Source organism: Cupressus sempervirens, chromosome 8 (assembly GCF_028749045.1).
Source record: "Cupressus sempervirens isolate cs-2001-9-10 chromosome 8, ASM2874904v1, whole genome shotgun sequence".
Taxonomy (NCBI): domain Eukaryota; kingdom Viridiplantae; phylum Streptophyta; class Pinopsida; order Cupressales; family Cupressaceae; genus Cupressus; species Cupressus sempervirens.
The window spans coordinates 492108563-492128412 of NC_143125.1; positions in this window are offsets into that span (position 1 = coordinate 492108563).

The following is a 19850-nucleotide window of genomic DNA, read 5'->3' on the forward strand; positions in this document are numbered from 1 at the left end:
ATTACAAAAGAAAACAAAAGAAAATCCAGAATGTGAATCACTTTGACTTCTTCCCCTTTTTTGTTTTTTCTCCATAGGCTTAGGTGGCAACTATGATTGGAATGAGCTCTTCATGCATAGGCACATAGATATTGGTATACCTTAAGAGCCATTTGGAATGTTCTCTAGCTAATTCCTTTACATAATTTAGTTGATTTTGTAGTTCCTCTCTCACCATGTGTATGCATCTGCTAAGTGGTTGGAGTTCAACAACCCTGTTTTGACTATAGGAAGATATATTAGACAAACTATCTAGAAATTTGGAAAAGCTCTCCTTCATGACATTGATCTTGATAAGTGCTTTTCCTTGGCCACTAGTCTGGGAATCTATATGTAGTCCCTTCATAAGTTCAAATCCTTTGTCTTGTGTCTTCTTCACTTTATCCTCTATTTCTCTAAGCCCTTTCTCTATGGACTAGATCATCTCAATCTTAAACTACATGTTTTGAAGCCACTTAAATAGAGGTTTGTCTCCCTTTGGAAATATTTTTGCTTCAACCACTTCCTTGGCCTTCATCTGGATGATCATCTTCAAGAGGGAGATGCAATCATCACACTTGACCCTTTCTCCAGCTAGAGTATTGCTATTTGATATAATGTTATATTTTTCTATTTCCAACCTTAAGATAACATTACCAATCCACTCTATAGTAGTGGCTCCTAATTTGAGATTCTTAATCCATTCTTTACCAATTTGACCAAATGTGTATCTTCTTGGAGTTGAGAGATGAGGGCCTAAACTTCAGTAGCAATAGGATTTTTTGTCATTGGTACTCCAAAGATGAATGCCAGTGGAGTGACTAGCTATCTGATAAACTTATTGAATTATTCTTTTTCAGCCTTCATTTTGGTCTTGGACAACTTTAGACTTTCTAACTGCCCCTCAATCACCTCATTGGTGGACTTCCACAAGCCAACTTTGGTGTCATGCCCAGCTTCTCCAAGATCCATAGAGTGCAAAGTAAAATCATCAGCAGTCATGTCCTCAATCCTCCCTCCTTTGTTGTACTTGGTGATCTCCATTGTTAGGTGATCTATTTCTACATCTTGTGCAAGTATGGACAAGGTTTTCTACTTCTTTACTTTTGCCAATGCAAATCTAGAGCAGATTGCAAGAGATATAGTATCTTTAGCAAAAGTGCTCTCATATTTCCTTTTCCTTTTTCTCTCCAAAGTATCCTCCAACTAGGAGTTAGTACTTATCACCTTGGAGGCTATCCCAAGTGATTATATGCTAAATATCTTCCTCTTAGATGGGGTGGCTATCACAGAAATTGAAGAAAAAAGATTCTTTGGATTTTGGAAGATAAGCTTAGAAGAACTCTAACCTTTATCTACTTCTAGAGTCTTCTTTGCTACTTCATTAGACTCAATAGACTCACTATTATTGCTCTTTCCATCCCTTGGGTCTACTATCTATATTGAAGAGCCACTTGGTTGTAGAAGTGTAGCACTTGCTCAAAAAATGGGACTATGATGAGGAGAGGGAACTGGAGTACTATGGGGAGAAGTAATTAGAGAAACATGAGGTGATGGAACTAGTGTGACATGGGGGGATGGAATTGAGGTGGTTGTGCTATCATTTGGATCCTCCATATTCTTTTCTTCAGTACCAATCAAGGTTCTAGTGACTGGTAGGGAACCATCATGACAAGTCTTGGGTATAGGGACATTCTTATCCCAAGGTTGATCACCTCCACCTGATGGTTGAGATGGTCCTTAAGTGGACACTATTGTTATGCCTAGTGTAGCACTCTAAGATTAAGAAGATTTTGTAGCTACCGGGGAAGGTTGAGTGGCTCTTCCTTTTCTCTACCTCCTCTTGGTTGTCCATTCAACCTATTTCCCCATTCTCTTGATGATTCTAGCCATCATGATATCAAAATTCCCCTCAACATCTACATAAGGCTCTAAACTGATAGGAATCCCCTTTAACTTAGTTAAATATGTAGTATTATATGTATTTTGGCCATCATCTTCCAAGCCTTCTACATCAAAGTTGATGTCATACATTTTAATTTACTCCACTATGAGCCTAGCTATTGCATGATCTCTACTTTCAAGCTCATCTCTACAGTTTACCCAACAGTCTTTGACAATGGTAACATGTTTGGTCATGCTCCTAATTTGCAACGCATCTCTTGCATACTCATTTGGGTCAAACATAGGTCTCATGACCTCATATGTCTCCAATTGATATTTAGTCTTGAATGCTTTTAGCATATTTTTAGCATCAGAGAAAGACTCACAATTGTAAGCTCCAACCTTCATAGGGAAGTCATACCCTTTCTTCTTCAGGCTTGTGTTCACCATGTTCACCTAGATCATTGCCTCATGATCTCTATCAGCATGATCATATGACTCAGATACCTAGGTATCTTCAAAGGAAATCCATCAAAAGCTACCAGACACAAATATGAGAAGGATGAGAAGTAGATAAAATAGCTACCAAACTAACTAATAGGCACCATTACCTCCGGGTTGAACCTCCTCTTTGAGCATCCTTGGAGTTCCCAACAAATTCTCATTGTAAATGTGTCATTAACCTTGACATATTCTATTTAACTATTCTTCAATTACAAAAATGGATAGAACTCTTAGCTTTTCACATCATCAGGAAAGTTTTCTATTCTAGGAAGGCTTGGCCACAATTGTAGAGAAGAAAACATATAAATCAGGAAAGAAGACATGTAAAAATGTGTTGTAAAACTTCACAACACTAAGGACTCTAGATAGATGCTTACTTACCTCATAGGCCCAATCAACATACTGCGTATCTAAATAGATATTTGTATCAAAAAGAAATATTGTTCAACAAAATTAAGTGCTTCTACCTCACCTTTCAATCTATGCAAGAGAACCAAAATGTCTACGATCTCAAGCTTAAGATCAGTACCGAATAGAGTTTTAGGAACCTAACTCTTCGCACCCTATGGCTTTCAGAACCAAGACCTGATAATTTCTTTCATCCACACTATTTTCTTCAAGGAGAACTCAGACATTGCTCCTCCTATTATCAACTCAAAAAATCCTCACGTTCTAGAACTTGGAGGCAATTTACTATAGTTTGCCTATCAATAGAGATTAGAACTGTATGATCAAGCAACAAAATTTGTCTAGTATCTGGGTTGTAGTGATTTATACATTCAACAATTAAATCAAGAGCTTGAACTACTTTCAAAAACCCAAGTACTTCCACTAACCCACTTCCTCAAAGCTTCTCAATTTTAAGGTGAATTGGCTCCGACCTCAGCCTCCTTTGAAAATCTTGCATGTCATAGATATGGAGTGAGGTATCTCTGAAACTATGCAATGTGGATTTTATCCCATTAATTCCATCAAACCCAGCAAATCTGGTTGCCATTTTATCTAAAGTATAAATGAATCAAAACTTTGAACTTGAAGGAAGCATAGAGGATAGAATTTGCAAGTATAAGAGATTTGAAAACATTCTACAATTCAACAACATAATAGTTCCAGAAAAAGTAGTAATTTGAAAAACTATTATGTTTCCCTCTATATAGAAATCCTAATTCACCTATTAATCTTCAAGATCTGTGCCACACGAGTGAATTAAAGGATAAATCTATTGGATTAGTAAATGTGAGAGTTTCTAATGGACATTTGCGTGTCTTTTCATTATTTTCGTTGGCCTAATAGTAACTATCCTCTATTTCATACTTACCTTCCCATTTTTCACCTAGTTTCGAAGAATTAAGGATGGAGTACTTTATAAGAAAATACCCACCCAGCTAGATTCTACTCACTACACTTTTCTAATTATGATCATCTTGTTTCCATTATTATCTTAAAGTGTCTGATGTGCAATTTGTGTGCCCAGTTTTCTTGTAAAGTCAATTTCTTCATGAATGCGGAAAGCCACCTTCATGGGTTGAAAACCCACCTAGAAGAAGGCGATTTCCATTTTTCTTCCTATGCTTTTAATTTTACTTTATCCTTCAAGTTAGTATTCCTTTTAGTTTCAAAAAAGCTAAAAAGGACTGTGAAAGTCAAAGAGGGCCCCACTTACTTTTTTTTTCTTTTACAAATACTTTTAGTGGAAAATTGAATTCGTGAGTTGGAAGCCCATTGTGGAGAAGTCATTTTAGAGTTTTCTATTGAAGGTGATTCTAAGAACCATGATGAATCCTAATTTTTTTCCAAGGTGGAATACTATGATAAAAATAAGGCTTATCCATAGAACAACTCATTCCCTTCTTGCTTTAGTTTGTAAGCCACATTTGTTAACCTTTGCAAAAAATCACCTTCATGGGTTGAAAACCTGCTGAGGAGAAGGCGATGTTTGGTTCTCCCAAACTTCATTCTTTTTATGTGTAAAAAATGATAAGCCATGAAAAAGTCCATCATTGAAAATAACTTTGTGAACAATATTATGAAATGCAAGAATCTCCATTGAATTAGGTACTAAGCTACCCATATGACATCGAGGAGAAACCCACCTAACTATGAAATGCAAGAGAAGGGAATAATGGGAAATCCAATGGAGAATATTTTCACCTAAGGAGGAAAGACTAGACATAGGCATACCTAGACCAAACTAAGACACAAAATCTTTTCCACTTTTTCAAAATGAGTACAGGGTTGAAATTGGGGCAACAACTTTGTAGATAGTATTTCAAGTATACATCATTGATTGATAAGTTAAATGAGTTCAACAGGGTATTTAGATGAGATACCTAAAGATGTCCAATCTATAAGTCATGACTATAAAGCTCTAGTTTTTAGATCAATTTTGTGACCAAGTAGTAACCTCCTAGCCAATAGTGCTTCAATATCTCCATATTCTTTCTCATTTCAATCAGAGTCATTCTCAACTTTTCTACTCTTATCTTTCCTTGAACTTCCAATAGTTAAGGATGACTTGAAAGTATTTTCTAATTTAGGTAAATAATTATAAAATTTACTCAACTCAAAAGAAATCATTCTAGTTATTAAAGTAGAGTAAGGACATTACTAGGAATTGCTCCAACTTCTTAATAGATAAAAATATAATAACACGATTAGGCATCAAGGTTCTTACTAATTTACTTACAATAGATTCATTAATTATGATTCCTTCATCAACTTTAATTGCACTAAATAGTTCCTTGATTGAGTTACCATCTTGTGCAATTTTCTCAAATTCTTTCATTTACATATCATCAAACTTTCCTCTTAGGCACGCATCATTTTGTCTCAATGTGTTATGATCTCCTCAATGAACTAATTCAAGCTTATCCTGTATTTATTTTTCAATAGCACAATCCTTGAAATCATGTCATATTCAGCATCATTAAGAAAAGAATCAATATTTCTCCTTAAGGTATTGTGTTCTACCTTTTTTTCACCTGCTCAACTTTCATTGGGCCAAGTGGTGGTGAATTATAATGGTTATCTAGACAATATAATCCATATTCTCTAATTACTAATAGGTATAATCTAATTATGATTTTCCATGATGAAAAGCTCTCCTTATTTAGCTTAGGAACCTCTCTCTTACATATCTCCAAATCGTTAGCTTTAGGCCCCTTTAAACATTCATCTTGAAGCACTTATCTCAGATACCAATTGTTAGATAAATAAGAGAGGGCTTGAATAACTTATCCATAGGGCTCATTAAGATTTATCCTTAAAGAACTTATATTTGATACCAATTACTAGATAACTAAGAGAGGGGGTTAATCAGTTATCCATAGTTCCTTAAATACCTTTTAGAAACTTAGCAACTTCAAATTTCAACTCACAAGATTAGTAAAAAGATTAAACTAGAAAATAATATTCAAACTAATTGCAATAAGCTATTAACTTATATATATCAAGTATCAAAGAAAAATTCATATATATATATATATATAGATTTGCAACATGAAATACTAAATTTCAATAAATTTGTAGCACAATCAATATCCACATATTTTGACACAATTATTATATTGTGGAAATCTTGTTAAGAGAAAACCCACCTAGGTTTGGTAACCCAACTATTTCACTCTCTTGAAGTTAGATTGGTTGGAATCCATCTAGGTTAAAGGTTACATGCACACTATTAATGTGACATTGTTATTTAATTTTCACTAAAGATCATCTAGACCTTATAACTCCTTACTATAATAAGCCTTCTTTAGAGGGCTCACAAACATTCAATGGAATGCCACTGAAAAATGGATTTTATGCTACAATGATTAGAGCATAACAACAAATTAATGTAACTGCATTTGTTGTGTTAGATCTCCATTTCACTAATTATTTGCTCTCTTTTTTGCATGTTTCTTTCTCTTTGTTGATCCACTCACATACCCACCAACTTAGAACTTTGGTACATTACAAAATGATCCTCTACTTGCTAAACCTTTGGCATATAAATTAGACATAAAATTTATTTGGAATAATGAAAAATATGTTGATCCCTTAAATAGACAACTTATTGTAATTTCACCATATTCTCCAACATTTTACTGCTTAGTGAACTTCCAAATTAGATACATTAAATCTAGACACTTGGGTATCACACTTTCACCTTGAACTTTGAGATTCTTTTGAAATTGTTAAATCCCAATCATTAGATCTTATTTGTAGTTCTCTACTTGTAGATCTCATAAACAAAAATATCCTTGTCTTAGAAAGTTCTTGATTAATTCATACTTTCATCAAATGTTGGCTTCCAATTGAATGATTTTCTATAAATTTTTAATCTTTTCTTTTCCATGTTAACACTACTCTCATTTAGTCAATAATAATTAAGCTAAGTTAACACTATTCTTACTTGGTTAATGGTGTTCATCATTTATATTCTTATCATTTTCTTGATAACAGTAGTCATAGCTTAGTGGCTACTAATCCTTCAATAGTTGATGTAGGAGCATCCTACGCATAAGAGAAATCCTACATCAACAAAAAATATTTCATTTTAGTTGTTTCAATAAGGGTTTCCTTAATGTAGAGTTTTTGACTTGGATGCTTGTTTCTTGCTACTTAGTAGGTTATGTTAGAATATATAGTCCATATAATTGGGCGAGGGGGTGTGTGAATTAGTTATCCAACTATTATCACTATCATTCTCTTTAAACAATCTTAACCATATGAGTAATGTAAATTGAAACCACAAGAAGATACTCATGTGCAATTAACACCATATATGCTAACTAAGAAAACCCTTGATCAAAGGGAAAACCCCAGTAGGAATGGTACCCACAAGATGATGTACTAATATAAGTATTCCTTGTTAGACGATAGACCATATCAGGAATTTGTTACAACATTCAATACATATAAGTCCCTATTAGGAGACTTTTAATCCCTATTAAGGGATTCCAACACTATTAGGAGTTGTGCCAACCCTATTGGGAGTTGTGGAAGATAGTTGGACCCACTACCCAAACAACTTCAAGGTTAAGATCAAGGAACCCACCATCTAAATGATCAATTTATTATTCATTGTAGAATAATAGGATTGAAATGTACTTCCTTCCTCTGTCTTTGTCATGTGAACTAGACTTCATTTTCTTTATATCTTGTAACCAAATCTCATACTACACATCCAATGATCCCTTGGATTTCTTACATACATTTAGTAAGCATTTTTCTCCTTATTGCACTGCACACTAATACTTTGTATTCCACTTGATCTTCTTCTTTAAGATACACTAAAAATAAATAAAACTATTTTCCTTTATACCTTATCTTCATAATAATTACTTGAGTCATCCTTGAGGCTTTCCAAATTAACTAAAATAAGATAATTAATTAGTTTATAATCACAATAGCACTATCCCTTATAGTCTATACAAAACTTCACATGTGAGATACCACATCTTGCACACTTGTTGACATCACCACACAACTATCCTCTATCATTGCAAGACTATGCATCTATTCATTATATCTTAGATGAAAGATAGTGATAGATCATCAAAACACTATTTTCTAGTACTTTGTTTCTACACCACTTCCAATAAATCAAGTGTAACTTTTGTACACCATTGACATAGATTTAGTCCTCTTAACCATGTCATCAAGATAACCTTATGAACATGTCCTTCATTGTGCATCATCTAAACCTTTGTCAATTTTTGTGAATCATAAGATCTTCGACTTCTATTCTTCCAGTCCTTACAAAATTACTGCTATGTTGACATCAATGACAAATGCAGTCATAATGCAACTTATCAATTCTATCCAATGCCTACGATACTCCCCCGATGTACTATCATCAACATTCATGCTAATAATATTCCCATTTGGCATTGATGGGAACATAGATGAAAAACATCTAAGTCCTTAGAATACTAAAATGTAGTATGTTGCTTCTACTGACATCTTCTCAAATCCTCTTCATCAATCTAAAGTCTGCTAGAATTGGCATTAGTTGTTCATAGTAAAAAGCTTACAACACTTTTCTGGTTGTATATCTTTCCCATAAAGATATTCTTCTATGCACTTAAATGAATCTTTCCAAATCTCCCTAAAGAGATAACACTCCCCTATTGACATCTCAATAGGTGCCTCTTTCATATTTTCTCTCCCAATTTCCTAAGAGATTCTTTTCATGTACATATTCTCTCCTCCATTAACACCAATGTCAAAGGTGTCAATACAAATTGTTAAATACCAACTGTTAGAGTATACTTCTTCCAACTCTTCAATCAACTCAAGTGTCCAAATATGCTATTTAATACAAAATACCAAGAGTCCTCAATGACTTAGTACATACCAGATACTCCCCCATACAAGAAGCATCAACATTCAATCCAGTCTAACCATACTAGTCTATACCACTAGATTGATGCACTCTTTGCATCATCTACTCTGAAATAGGCAAGGGCCTAACCCCTAGCATACCTCTTAGGTACTCAAAATTATCATTAGGAAAAGGCTTCATAAAGATATCTACAATCTAACCTTTAGTACTTATATACTCCAACCTTATCTCCTTTTTAGCTTCCTTCTCTCTCAAAACATGATACTTAATAGATATTTGTTTTGTATTAGAATGCAATATTGGATTCTGAGACATACTTACTGCATTTTTGTTATCACAGTAATTGATAACATTTTCTATAAACTCAATCCCAATATCCTTGAACATAACATGATTATAGTTAGTTTTTGTTGCAACATACTTATCCTCAGTTGTACTCTAAGATATACAGTCCTATTTCTTGCTTAACCAAGAAACCAATCTTCCTCTAAGAAAGAATGCTCCACCACTAGTTCTCATTCTATCATCCATACTGCATACCCAATCTGCATCAGTGTATGTGCACAAATTAAAATCATTTGATTTGTCATACTAGATTCCATAATCAGATGCAACCTTCATCCACATAACTTGATTACAATTATTTGTTGTTGCAACATACTTAGCCTCAAGTATACTTTGAGATATATGGTCATATTTCTTGCTCAACCAAGAAACCAATCTTCCTCCAAGAAAGAATGCTCCACCACTAGTTCTCTTTCTATCATCAGGTTGTGAAATAAATATCCCATCTCTTCTTTACACAATCTCTAATCCTATAAAAAACTCCATTTCTCCTATTATGCTCATTTCAAATTCATTTTTCGTTTCTTCAACAAACTTATCAGTTTCCTTATCATTTCCTCCAAATATTATGTCATCCACAAATATTACAATGATAAATATACAATCATCAATTTTCCTTAAGTACATATTACTATCTATTATGCCTTTAATAAATCCAACTTTAGACAAGCTTTTGTCCAACCTTGCATACTAGGTTCTAGATGCTTGCTTCAGACTAGACAATGCTTTCTTTAATTTGCATACAATTTGTTTTTCTTGTATCAGAGGGAATCCATCAGGTTGTTCAATGAAGACTTCTTCTTGGAGTTCTCCATTCTAAAAAGTTGACTCGACATCCATTTAATAAACCTTGAAATTTTTTCTTGCTGCACAAGCCAAGAACATCCTCAACGCTTCTACTCTTGCCATAGGCCCATATGTTCACTCATAATCTATGCCTTCTTGCTAGCCTTGTTTCTCATAACTTCTCCTTGCTCATTTATCTTATTTCTAAATACCCACTTTGTTCCTATAACATTTTTGTCTTTAGGTCTAGGAACTAATTCCCATGTCTCATTCTTCACAATCTAATCTAATTCTTCTTTCATTGCTTGCATCTAGTGATCATCCTTACATGCCTCATCTATGCTCTTAGGTTCCACTTGAGAAATTGAACATAATTTCTAATTTACTCTATTCCTTGTCATCACAAATTCATCCTTGCTCCTAATTATCTTCTTTGGAGGGTGATTCTTTCTTATGTTTCTAGTAGAGGTAAGAGTTGAGATCTCAAATCTTATCTCTTCTCTAGGTATAGATCTTTGTTCTTCTCTACGCTCAATTGATGTAGGGCCATCTTGGATTTACTTGGTAACTACTTTGGAGTTCATGGGAGGAGGCACAGTAGTTGCTTTGGAGGGTGTTTGTACTAGTACTTGATAAAAGAAGGATTGGAGCTCAGCATGGTCTAGGGAGCTCAACATGGTCTATGAAGCTCAGCATGGTCTAGGGAGCTTGGCATGGTTTATGCAACTCGGCATGGTCTTGGGAGCTCAACATGGTCAATGGAGCTCGACATGGTCTAGGGAGCTCAACATCATCTATGGAGCTCAGCATGGTCTAGGGAGCTTGGCATGGTCTATGGAGCTCGGCATGGTCTTGGGAGCTCTACATGGTCCTTGGTTGCTTGGCATGGTCTTTGGAGCTTGGCATGGTTTTTGGTTGCTTGACACGGTCTAAGAATTTGGTGTCTATTTCAAGCTGTATAACTAATTTTCCATAATGAATTAAAGGACAAAAGTTTTAAAGATTGAAGAGGGCCTAGATTTGTACCTATGATTCAAAGTTTGAGTTCTAATTCATTTAGATCTAGGAGATATCACAATTTTTCTAAGACATCAATTTTGGGAATTTAATTTTTGTAGGAGGCCGACTTTGGCATTTAATTTGTGTTTTGGGATGACTTGTGGCTTAGATTGGTATAAGTAGGGGTTTTGGGGAAGTATTTAGTCATTATTCATTCACTCAAAAGAGGAGTGGGTGTGGGAAGTAGCTAAAGAGCGAGTTTTTCTGAGTCTATGAATAGAGCACCAAATGTGAGGTAGTTTATAGCAGGATTGTGATGGAGTTGTGAATGTGTGGATAGAGTGTTGAATGTGAGGTAGTTTACACTTGGATGAATTCGGAGTAGAGCTAGTAGCTATGGCTTGGAAAATAATGAGATTTCCTGGTCGGCTTGTGAGCACAAGTTGAGATCTTCCTTGGAGTTTTCTACTAGAGTGTGGATCTAGACTAGCTAGGGTTTGGGATTAGATCTTGAGGGATCTTGTAGAACTATTACTTGCTTTGTGTTTGGCCATAACTAGGAAGGCCTTATAGCTTGGCACATTACATGTAATCAGTTATATTTTATGACTATATTATTGTGATTTGGTATCAAATCTTGCATTGTTGCTTCTTGTTTTTTTTGTTTCCATTGTGTGGTCATATCACACTACATCAAGTGGTATCAAAGAAAAGATTATTCCTAAGTGTGTAGATAGATCACCAAAGTTGAGGCTATTTACACTAGGACCTTGTGAAGACATGCAAATTGATTGATGGATGTGAAGATGGAAGTTTGATCTTACATGATCGTAGAGAGTTTGTGGATTACAGATCCATGGTCCTAGACTTGTGATGTGGTTCCTGATTGTCCATGCAAGGTGGCAGGTTGCGATCTTACTTGTAAAAAAATCAAGGTTGTCACAAGGAGCATGGGAAGGATTTTTTGTAGAGGGTTTACAAAGATCTTTGAAGATGGCTCCAAGAGGATTAGACCCTAAGAAGATTGTGAATCTCCATGATGCGGTGGAGAGGAGGTTTTTTGAGATGACTACTTGATTTGAAGCTAGCTTGGCTGATTGAGTTGCTTAGTTTAAAGCTAGGTTGGCTGATGAAGTTATGGATGAGGTGAGGAAGAAATTCCTTGTATATTTTTGGAGTTGGAGTCTACTGATCTGGAAGAGAGTTGTTTGGCTAGTTAAGAGACTTTTTTGTGAGAGAAGATGGCATAACAAGGTCGAGGTGGAAGAGTTTGGTTTTTTTGATCAGTTTGTGGAGTCTAATACAAAACCTACAAAACAGTTGGAAGTTTTTGTTGAAGATATTCCTAACCTTGTTGGTGCTAGGATAGAGGTTGGTCTTCATGATCAGTTGGTTGAGTCTGACATGGAAATTGCAGAGTGCTTGGTTGTAGATGATATGGTTATTGTTGGTGGTGAGTTGTGTGTTGTAGGGCATCTTGTTGTGAGAAATGAGATAGTTGGTGTTGAGAGTTTGGCATGTATTGATGGAGATCTTGATATTTTCAATGATGTGGAGTTGGTTTCTATTGGTATGGATTCACTAGTTTTTGATATGGATGGGGGTTTTTTGATGAAGCATTATGTTCAATTTGTTCCTCAGAGTGAGCATGATGATTGGTTGGATGAGATTCTGGTGTTTGACAGAATGATGTGGATGTGGATGATGTGAAAATTGGTTTTCTTATCCCTATTGGAGTGCAAGCCTTTGGTGAAGATGAAGTTGGTTGTTGCTCTTTCTTTAGGCATCAAAGTCTGTGACACACTTTTCTATTTACCATGGGAGTCTGATGCAGGAGCATCTTGGATTTACATGGTGACTACTTTAAAGTTCATGGGAGGAGGCTCAGTAGTTTCTTTGGAGGGTGTTTGGACTAGTACTCAATCAAATAAGGATTGGAGCTTAGCATGGTCTAGGGAGCTTGGCATGGTCTATGGAGCTTGGCATGGTCTAGGGAGCTCGACATGGTCTATGTAGCTCGACATGGTCTTGGGAGCTCGGCATGGTCTATGGAGCTCGGCATGGTCTAGGGTGCTCGGCATGGTCTAGGGAGATCATCATGGTCTATGCAGCTCAGCATGGTATTGGGAGCTCCACATGGCCTTTGGTTTCTTGGCATGGTCTTTGGAGCTTAGCATGGTCTATGGAGCTCGACATGGTCTTTGGTTGCTCGGCATGGTCTGAGAATTTGGTGTCTATTTTAGGCTATATAACTAATTTTTAATAATGAGTTAAAGGAAGAAACTTTTAGATATTGAAGAGGGCCTATATTTCTACCTATAATTTGAAGCTTGAGTTCTAATTCATTTAGAGCTAGGAGATATTGAAATTTTTCTAAGACATCAATTTTGGGAATTTAATTGTTGTAGGAGGCCAACTTTGACACTTAATTTATGTGTTTGCATTTAATTTGTGTTTTGGGCCGATTTGTGGCTTATATTGGTATAATTAGGGGTTTTGGGGAAGTCTTTAGTCATTATTCATTCACTCAAAAGAGGAGTGGATGTGGGTAGTAGCTGAAGAGCGAGTTTTCTTGAGTCTTTGAACAGAGGGCCAAATGTGAGGCAGTTTACAGCAGGATTGTGATGGAGTTGTGAATGTGTAGACAGAGCATCAAATGTGAGGTAGTTTATACTTTGATGAAGTTGGAGTAGAGCTAGTAGTTGTGGCTTGGAAAACAAGGAGATTTGTTGGTGGGCTTGTGAGCACAAGTTGACATCTTCCTTGGAGGTTTCTACCAGAGTGTGGATCTAGACTAGCTAGGGTTTGGGATTGGATATTGAGGGATCTTGTAGAACTAGTACGTGCTTTGTATTTGGCCATAACCGAGAAGGCCTTATAGCCTATTACATTGCATGTAATTAGTTATATTTTATGAATATATTATTGTGATTTGGTATTAGATCTTGCATTATTTCTTCTTCTTGTTGTGTTTCCACTGCATGGTAATATTGCATTGCATCATCAATAGATACATCATTTTGTAAATTATTGTTAGTCTCAAAAAGAACTTCAACATTCTATCTAACAATTCTAGTATTATCCTCTTCTTCATCTGAATTATAATCTACCATCTTCTCTTTAGTACCAAAATTTTCATCAATCTTTACATTTGTAGACACAACTATTGTCTTAGTTTGTGTGAGGCCTCGCCTCGACCCATCGTAGCATAGTGATACATTACTCTTTTTTTTTTTTGTTATCCGCGACTCGAGATGTCGAGACATTATCTGATTCTTAGAACATATTTTATTATTTCATGTTGTGTGATGTTATTTCCAGATATATTTGATGATTATCATTTAATGATCATGTATATGTATGTTGACGAAATCAGTAAAATTGAGATTTCATTTAAGATATTTCAATGGTTAAGAATTATGTAGGATGAAGAAACTCTTATTTGATGTATGTTTTAATTTATGAATATTTCTGATACATGTGATTTTATGGGACTACTGATGTGTGCAATGAGTGTGCAGATATTTAGCCGAGAAACCCTACAGAGGAACAAAACTGATCTCCATGTACTAAAATTTGGAAACCCTATTGTTTGTAATTATGCTTTTCCAGTGTCGCGTGACACTCATAAAATGTTTATGTGCTTAATTTGCTAGTTAGAGTTGTTAGATGGACCTATTTTATTCCTAGATTTTATTTTGTCTCTAAACTTCTTTCCTAAAGCTTTTAACATGTTTTTATTCTAACCTAAGGGTATGGGTATGGGTTAGGGGTTTTTTCCAACCCCTAAGCCCCTAGCTTTGACTTTTGAGGGCACTCAAAAAGTCCCTTTTTGCCTTTGTGCGAAAATTGCAAGTGGTTGTCATGAGTTGTCTTACCCCACCTCCTCTTAGGGTTTAACCATGGTGTAGGTTGAGTTAGGAGTTTCTAGTGTGGCTAGTGGGTGGAAATAGTTATTGCTCCTTTTGGGTGGTTGAGTTGGAGGCTTATTTAGAGGCCTTCCTTGGTCTAGTGGTGGGGTTACCCAATCTCTACATTTAGAGAAGATTTCTTGAAGCTTGAAGGAATGAGGGATACTCTACTCAAATTTGTTCATTGCCATTACCTCTTGAGAAGGTAGGAAACTCCCATCTCCCTTATTCAGTTTTTATGATTTGTTTCATGTTCTTGTTACCTTGTTGTTGTTTTACTGTTGTATGGTTGTGGGTATGATGGGAAGATTTGTAAACCTTGTTATTTTGGTTGTTTTCCTTTCTTGTTTATGTTTGCAATTTTGAGTTTCCTTGCATGGGTGTTTTGGTATTACTCACCCTAGGAGAGGGCAGAAGTGACCAATTTTGGGAGAGGTCTGTTTAGTTGGACTCCAACCTGTGTAGTGTCTCTTCTCAGGATGAGAAGAGGGATAAAGGGTAGGGTGTTATGGGCCCCTACCCATTAGCAAAAACCTGGTATGAGTATGGCAAATTAAAATGGAAGAATGAAAGTTCTTGGTTATTGGCCCCGATTGGGCATCTGAATTGGTGTTGTGCTTGACTTCTCCAGTTGGAAGAATCCACCTCTCCCTAGTCTTGATTCACTGTGAATCTTATTGTGTAAACCATGTATGATTATGCATGCTTGATGTTCTTTTGGTTCTGCTTGGTTGTCACCCAATCAGTTATTGGTTTCTTCCATGGTTCTTGAAATGAGATTTAGAAGACATTACAAACTCCTTGATTTTGATCATGAAGAAAATTTGATAAGATTATTGAAAATTGGGATTGAGATGCTATTGTAAATTGTATTGTTTAAACCTTATTATATATGGCAACGAAGTCGAGTTTTCTCCCTAATTTTTTCTCGACTGAGCCTTGAATCAGGTTAATAATAAAATAAGTGATTGAGTAAATTTACTTCTCTTAAGATTTTCGTATTCTATGTTGTCATATGAATGTGTATCAAAGATAAGATGCAACAATGATGTTCAATTATACATGATTCAATTTGTGATGTATGATGATGCCTCGCTTCATATGGACAGTAGAGAGAGATGTTGCTAATCCATGTAAATGTATGGTGTCTTTATCAAGTTTGAAATGATTTAGTTCATGGTTGATTGTGTTGAAAATAAATTTGTAAGAACATGTAGGAAGAATTATGTCAAGAGATCCAAGCTAAAATTGAAACATGATAGAGAAATAACTTTGTGTATTTTGATACTCCTTTCAAAAGGAATGGAGCATTATCATTTTGACCTCTTATTTTCTCAATTGCCTTAAGACTAGTTTAGTCATTATGTTGATCCATCAATTTTATTAGATAGTTAAATGAATACGTAGATGGTTATTTCATGTAATGTGGTTTCATTGAAATGCATGGCCATTTGAGGTTCATGGAGATGATAAACTAGAAATTATAAGGGAATGCAAACACCTATTGTGGTAATATAATTGCAAAAGAAAAATATACATTGAGTTTCAAGAGAGAGAGAGAGAGAGAGAGAGTAGACAAATTATCAAATAATCCACCTACAGGATGCTGGAGTTTGTATGAGAGAATGTGATAATCCTTGTTTTGCAACAGAGAATATTTTAAGAATCTTTTAGTGTTTAAAATTTTAAAAGAAACAAAAGCATATATATAAATGATATCTAATAAAATACATAAATTATTAAACCTTAATAACTTAATTATCCTAAATTTCTATCATCTACCTAATAAACTTTTTGCATTTATGTTTCCTTTTCAAATTCTCAAGTCGGGACGCAACTTTTTGATTGGAGTTGATAGGACTTATGCTTGCATTGGTTCACAAGTCAACTTGCCATCATTTAAGATGATGTCACCCCCTATCCCTCCTTCCTCATTCACTGGCCATGGCTTGGGGTAAAGTGTTTTGAAATTTTAAAAAAAAGACATTTAATGTAATTCATGTTGGGCGGCCACCCTGCGCTGAAGTATTACTGACACAAGGTCAGTACTTGGCAGCGCGCTTTACAAGCGCTTAGGGAAGCGCATGGGCTTGAGGGGAGTTTGATGGGACAGGTGGTAGGGTGTAGGGTTAGGGTAGAGTTAGGTGTTAAGGGGTGTGGTTAGTAAATAGGGTAGGGGGTTAGTAATTATTGTTAATTTAATTACTTATTTATGTTATTTGATTTAGTTTAGGTTAGCATGTAGTTATAATTTAGTGTAAATTATTAAATTGTTGTTAGTTAGTTTATTTATTTGTTGTGTAAGTTGTTATTAGTTTAAGTTATTAATATTAGTATATTAAAGATGTTAGTATTTAGTTAATTTAGTTATTTTATAAATGTTAATTAGATTTTTAGATTAATTTAAGTCTATTAAAATTGTTTTTTAGTTGATAAAATTCTGAATGTAATTAGTTAATTAGTTTAAATCTTTAAGTTATTTTATTTTAGCATGTTAGTTTAGTTAGTTTCTTTTTATATATTGTTTTTAAATTTTAAATTGTTAGTTTTAAAATGATATTCTAATTTGTTAAAGTGTACTTAGTTTAATTTAGTAAAGTTTTAAGTTAGTATTATGTTGAAATTTTTATAATCATTTAATTATTAAGTTAGTTGATAAATATGTTGTTTAATTGTGAGTTGGTTTTAGGTTATCTATTTTAATATAGTTAGTATAAATTTTAAACATTTAAGGTTTTAGCAAACTCATTTTGAAACTATCATCTGTTTCATTACGTTAGCATATGCTAAAACCAATAGAAAATGTTGGATTGTTTCCTTTATCTTTTAGTCAAAAGTTAAGTGTAACTTACACTATTAATATCTTTTGATATGTTTAATTCTTAAATGGCATAACTTAAGATTGATATCAATCTAGTAACAAAAGTTTCAAAATCTTAACAATGTAATCGCCCTCATGTTTATAACCTTAAGACATAAAGTAAAGAACCTGTACTAAAACTATTATCAATCATTTCAAACCTAGGGCATGTTTAATTATTAATTGAAAAAAAAAATTGTGTGTGTGTTTTTGCCTTCAAGTTTTTGGGCATGACATTTTGATATCAGAGCCCGTGTTTCAACACTAGGAACCTTAAACCATTATGCTTCCTAAACTTAACTCAAACTTTTAATTGTGTAGATGCCGCCTGTTACTCGCAACCGGCGAGGCAGGGGTCATAAGGCTGGGGGTGGTAGAGTGGGATAGGAAGGTGGACCACCTCCACCACCACCTCCACCTCCACCACTACCTCCACCACCACCGAACCCAAACTAGGACATAATTGATGCACTCCAAACTTTGATCGGTGTAGTTCAGCAGAGAGTGGTACCTATAGTTCAGCCAATCCAGCAGATTCCAGTAGTGGAAGCAGAGGGACCAGGAGGAGGCGGGCCCAGAGTCAGAGAGAGGACTAGGAGTCCCCCACCGAGATAGATAGAGGGTCAAGGTGAGCACGAGGAAGAGTCCATACACTAGAGAGGACCCCCTTTTGACAGACCTCTTAGACATGTAGGGGATGACATCAGGGAATTGATTCGACTTGGACCACCATTATTTGCCGGTACCACTGAGGGTTCAGTAGCAAAGGCATGGTTGTAGAGCTTACAACGGTGCTTTGGGTTATGCCCTTATGCGAGTAATCTAAAAGCATGACTAGCAGTTCATTAGTTGAGAGGGGATGCCTCCAACTGGTGGCATCAAGAGGAGATCATTGGAGGAGTGAGGATGGACACCCTCACATGGGAATCTTTCTTAGAAAGATTTTGCGAGAGGTACTTGTCAGAGCATTTCTGACAGAAGCAGATAGAGGAGTTCCATTCTCTTTATCAGAGAGGCCTTACAATGGCTCAGTATGAGAGTAGGTTTCTCGAGCTCCTTCCCTATGTGGAATACATGAAGGATGAGAAACTTTGGGTGCATCGCTTTATCATGGGTCTGAATTTCTCTCTTTAAGGCCCAGTTAGGATGGCCTTCCCTACCACTTTCAGATAGGCAGTGGAGATAGCACTAGTTACTGAGGATACTCGAGGGAGGCAGGAGTCATGGGATCAGCCTCAAAATCAAAACTCCTTCCAACAGAAACCCCCTTGGAAAGGGAATCAGAATTATACAGTAGGGTTCTCTAGGGGCCAACAGTCTTAGCAGCCAAAACCCCAGTAGCAGCAGCAACAGAAACCTTCTCAGGGTTATCAGGGCTCTAAGCCCAAGCAATGGCAGTCACAGGGTCCTAGGAAGGAGCAGAAAGTACAGGCCCCACAGTCTCAGTCAGTGAAGACTCAGCAGTCTTCTAGGGGAGGTTTCAACGGATCTAGCAAATCAGGAGGCCCACAATAGTCTGGGTCACAGGGCGCACGATCTTATTCTCATGGACCATGCTACACTTGTGGTGGCATGGGTCATATAGCTAGGGAGTGTCCGCAGGGACAGGCATCCAGTGGTCAGAGCAGGTTTTTTTCAGAGCCGACAGTTGGTGACATGGGTAGATCCCATAGAGTTTTTGTAGCGGTTGACAACTACCAGGCTGAGCATCAGGCCACAGTTATCGAGGCTATAGGTATTATACAGGGCCATATGGTTGCAGTTTTATTTTATTTTGGAGCTACTAACTCTTTTATATCTCCATTTGTGGTGGACCATTACGAGCTAGTGGCAGTTAGACAGGATGTTAGTTGGGAGGTAGAGTTAGCCTCGGGAGCTAGAGTGTCAGTTAGTTCCATGGTGCAGAGTTGTCAGATGCAGATTGGAGACATGTCCACTAGGACTGACCTACGCATTACCCCTCTAGGTTCTTATGATGTTGTCCTTGGCATGGATTGGCTTTGTGCCCACAACGCCAAGGTGGATTGTCAACAGAAGAGGGTAGAATGTGTCGATGATGATGGTATCTCTAGGGAGATCTTCGGAGTGAAGAGGCCAGTGTCCCTTCGTATAATTTCTGCTATGCAGCTTAGACGGTGCATGCGAAAGGGTTGTCAGTTATTTGCTATCACTATCAGTGACCGAGAGGAAGAATCAAAAAGGGAGCCATCCC